A 4,488-nucleotide genomic window follows, 5' to 3' on the forward strand; every position below is an offset into this window, starting at 1 on the left:
GCTTTCTGTTGGTTGATTCAATTTGGCTGGGGGTGGATGGGGGTGAGCAGAAATAAGATATCTGGCAGGCAGCAGGAGAGGAAGAGGAGGGTTGGAGCGCAGGGAAGCTGAGCCGAATCCGACCCTGGGTGCGCTTGCGTAGGATGGTAGGGGAGCCCGCCGGGTTGGCAGGCTGCGGGGACAGCCAAGCCTAGGTGCGCGCTTCCAATCCGGTGGCAGTGGTAGCAGTGCGCCCTAGCAGTTTGAATTTGAGAGGCTTTGCAGGCTCCCTGGGACAGGGCTAGGGTGACGTCACGGGGGGGGGGAGGGGGCAAGGGGATGGATCGAGAACACGCTCTGGGGGAGGGAGGGGCAAATGCTTCCCTTCCCAGCTAGTGGTTTTGCAAAGCTCAAACCAGTTTATCCTGAACTACTCCACCTCCAACCCGGCGGGCGGCTAGCGGTTAGCGAAGCTCCCGGGGAGGGGCTCGCCAGCAGGGGCACACTAAGGGGCTGGGACTCTCTTAGAGGTTTCCTCCACTTGCCCCTCCCTCATGGCCATTCTAGGGGGTCTCATTCCAGATTCCCAACCAGGGGTCCAGATCCTCTGTCTCAGTCTCTCTCCCCTCCCCCCTCCCCTTGTGTGTAGATGTGCCTCTTTTGCTACAGGACTGGGGCCCGCCTGCCAGCCTCCTAGCTCAAACGCTTTTGGTGCAAGGGTGGGTGTGTGCATGCAGCAGTGTGTCTGTGTAGGAGGATGAGGAGTTCTCCTATGTACGCTTTACATACAGAGCTTTGTTTCAGTGCTTAAAGAATTACTTTCTGGGTTGTGACTGGCCAGATATTTGCCTGGATTCAGAAAGCTAGCTCAACATTAGCTTATAGACTGAGATAAACAACAAAACCCTTCTCCTGAGGTTTACACTTAATCAGATAATGAGGTTTAAATGTGTGCTTTTTGCCCAAAGGAAGGAGAAGAATGGGTGCCAGAAAGACACTGCCAGGCTAAGCCTCAGCTGGGAGTGGGAGCCCCCAGAAGGGTGCCTAAGCCCTCCAGGCTGCAGGCAGGGGCCAGGGAGCTAGAACAGAAAACAGCAATGCAGGAAGACTGGCTCCTGAGAAAGAGAGGATTGATGATGGAGTCCCGCCTGACATCCAGTAGACTTGGGTTCTGATCTAGCTCTGTTGCAAGGTATGTCACTTATTTCTGAATCTTCCCGTTCCCATTGGCAAAAGGGATGGACTATATGGGCCCTTCCAGCTCTGACATTCAATGGAATTCAGATAAGCTTCCCACAGCATTACTAATGGCCAGGTGTTGGGTTTTGCCTTCATTATCTCATTTCTTCTGTGTTATCTTAAGGTCCCCTGAACTCAGGAGTCTCCATGTGGAGTCCATTTGCAACATGTGAATGTTTGCTATTGCCAGGAATTGCCAAGGGCTCTCTCTCAAGGGAAAAAGAAGGAACGAAAGAGAGTGGAAAAAGGAATTGACCAAGCCATGTGCCTGTCCCACAAAACATTTCCCTGTGTCTTCAGTCCTAGCTTGCTGCAGAGGGAGTCAACACAGGGTGCCATTGCTGGGCCAAATTCCAGAGAGATGAACACATAAGCAAACCGAGCCATCTGAGAAGGGAAAGCTCCCCACTTCTCCCCTCCTCCTTTCCTATTAAACTCAGATCCTTGAATTGTTCTCCTGCTTAAGCTCTTCCTCCCCAAGAAGGGCTCCGGACAGTTTATAAACTTAGGCGCTAAGGCAACCTGTAGCTCTGTAGTTCTAGCAGTCACCTTGGTAATTTTTCTAGGGCTTTTTTCTTTTCTCCTCCTTTTCCTTAGGGGAAGAGCTTTGAAGCACACATCATAATCTTCCTCATAATTCTTACTTGGTTTTGGGCAAGATCCTTTCCTTCTGGGGCCTCAAATTGCCCTTCTGTATGCCAAAGGGCAACATTGAGAGGAGTTGTCCTCAGAGGGGGAAGGGGCCTCACACTCTATTTCAATTGCATCATTAGATGCAAGCAGAGTGATGCAGTGCAAGCATGATTAAGCATCCTTTCATAACCAAGGGGCATTTGTTTCTACATATTTCCAAATAATTAGATATACATAGTTCCTAGAGAGATACGGTGTACTCATTCAGTCGTTCATTTAACAAACATTTATTAATTAGGTTAATATTTCATTGACGTAGAAGCCAGCATGAGAGCTGGACAAAAATATTTGAAATCAGATTCATTTTATAGATGAGGATATTCCTCAACCAGGGAAAATGCTGACTTGCTTAAAATAGAAGAATCTATAAAATTAGAAACAGAACCCAGGAATTCTAAATCCCAGTCCAGCAGCTTTCTAAAAAGCTCACTACTGCTTAAGGTGAATTTGAGAACTACCTAAACTTAAATACCGGTGGTAGTGTTTTACCCAAATGTGGTCTTTTTAAAAAAATTGTATTTGAAATTGAAATATTAAATATTAGTTTTCGTTCTCAAATATAGTAACTTCCTTCAAGGCATTGATGATACTGTCAATACTTCTTGAAAACACTCTTTTCATAGGAATTTCAGAGAGGGATATGTAAATAGATTGGGGGAGCTGGGGACACTTGAAATTCTTGATAATCACAATAAAGGAAATGAGGAGGTACGCTAGCTGCCGGGAGCAACATGGGGGACCCTGAGTTATTGTGCAGATCTTCCTTCCATGGACCCTCTTACCACTCATCCCTCTACTGCCTGTCCCTGAGCTTCCCCAGCCACTTTCCCAAACATAGGTATTGCTACCAAATTATCCACAACCCCGATAAAGCACTTTAAGTAAGTTTCATTGGTCCCCGTGTCTCCGGGAAGAACGACCGCAGTACCCCGCTAGGTAAAGCGGGCTTTAAGGCAGTGGTAAGATGAACTGGGAGCCCTAGAGAGGCAGAGGCGGACGCTAAAATAAGGCAAACGCTACCTCTCCTCACGAAGGCGAGGGAGGCAAAAACTGGGACTCGGTGGCCTCAGTCTCACTCGCATTTAACCAAGTAGTCTGGCACCGGTCACCAATGCTTCCCCAGGGTGCTGTAGGTGCGGCGGGCGTGCAACCCACGTCCACCCTGCCGCCCGCCAGGCCACCAGGGGCTTAAGAGGAGGAGTCCCTAAGCCTGCAGTGGTGTGTAGGGGGATTCAAGTGCCTGTCCGCGGCCTCCTTTCCTTCCCTAACCACCAGCCCAATCCTCAACAAATACCATTCCCCAAGGACTCTTCAGGGCGACCTGGGGACTAGGCAAGGAGCGCATCGCCCAGCCACGGGGCCTCGACCGCTAGCGCATTCCTACCTGCTCTCCCACTGCTGCTAGACGCCAGATGCCGGGCGCGGGGCCCGTGGCCGCGACGGCCACCCGCACTTTCCTTGCTTTGGGACCTGCCCGGCTCGTGGGCCGCCCGCAGCAGCGGCGGTGACCGCGGGGTTGCGCGATGCCCCCGGACTGACCACGCCCGCATGGACGGTCCGGGAGCCGACCAGCCCCGGTAGGGTTGGGAGGTGAGGGCGGCCTTAGCGCGAAGTCGCAGGCGGCAGGCGCTCTGTCCTCCCACGCCGTTCCCTCCGCTAGGGGAAGCAGCCACGAAGGGGGCTGGGGATTCATCGGAGCCCGCTAGCCTACCGCGGGCCGCGGCGTCCCCGAGTGCTCAGAACTTACCCGGCGAGCGCGCCTCCGGGGGAGGCGCCCACAGCATCTGCGACCAGGAAAGGCGCGGGAGCCGACACAGCCTGGGACCGGCGCGGCCCGTGAGCGAGGGCAAGGCTGCGAGCGCCAGCGGCGCCCCCGGGCAGGCAGATTCCCACTGGAGCGGCTCGCCGTGGGGCAGGGCTTCCAGCAGGAAAGAGGGAGGGAGCCGAGGGGGAGGAGTGAAGCAGAGCTGGAGGGAGCGGGAGGAGGAAGAGGGAGGAAGGGACGGTGGCCCCTCTCCCACTTATCAATCACTCTGCAGATCAAAAGTCCCTGCTGTGCACCCGGGAGGAGGCGGGGAGGAGATAAACCAGTCCACAGAGGAGCTACAGCTCCATTTCTCTGACAAGCGCGGTGGAGCGCTGTTCATGCCTCTGGGCCCCTCGCACCTGGAACTCTGCCCAGTCCTTGCAGCTTCTGCCGTGGGCTGCAGCTCAGATTCAGCCAAGGGAAATGAGGATGGCACTAGGTCGGTACCAAAGCCAAGGGGAGATTAAGACCACTGGGTGGAAGTTATGGCAAGTGCAGGAGCAGCCTGCCCTCTGACCTGAACACCCTCGGGGCGGGCTGCCTACTAGTATGAGCCCAGTTACTGGAGGTTGCAGGCAGATATTTAAGGACCTCCTAGGAGGATGGTAAACAAGGAATTTCCATAGAATGTGCCGCTGAGCTAGACTAATGCCAACGTGTTAACAAAAGCAAACCCTTAGCATCATTCCAGTCCCTGTTTTGATTCTTTTTCTTCTTTATGACGTAGCCTGGATCTATTATACTTTTGGCCATACTCCCTTCCTGATTCT

At 53.2% G+C, this 4,488-nt stretch overlaps 1 protein-coding gene across 2 annotated transcripts in view; it reads right to left on the bottom strand.

Annotated features, from left to right (window-relative positions):
* The window catches only part of SLITRK2 (SLIT and NTRK like family member 2), an 8,172-nt gene extending 4,441 nt beyond the window's left edge, over nt 1–3,731 (bottom strand). Inside the window, exon 1 of one of the 2 annotated variants that reach the window (XM_023752978.1) lies at nt 3,659–3,731. The gene's annotated coding sequence lies outside the window, so the exon portion shown is untranslated. Of the gene's footprint in view, nt 1–1,143; nt 1,209–3,658 lie in introns of those variants that run through there. The other variant, XM_023752979.1, reaches the window with a different exon arrangement.
* Between the last annotated feature and the right edge of the window lie 757 nt (nt 3,732–4,488).

This window comes from Myotis lucifugus, unplaced genomic scaffold, assembly GCF_000147115.1.
Source record: "Myotis lucifugus unplaced genomic scaffold, Myoluc2.0 scaffold_40, whole genome shotgun sequence".
In the NCBI taxonomy this organism is placed as follows: Eukaryota; Metazoa; Chordata; class Mammalia; order Chiroptera; family Vespertilionidae; genus Myotis; species Myotis lucifugus.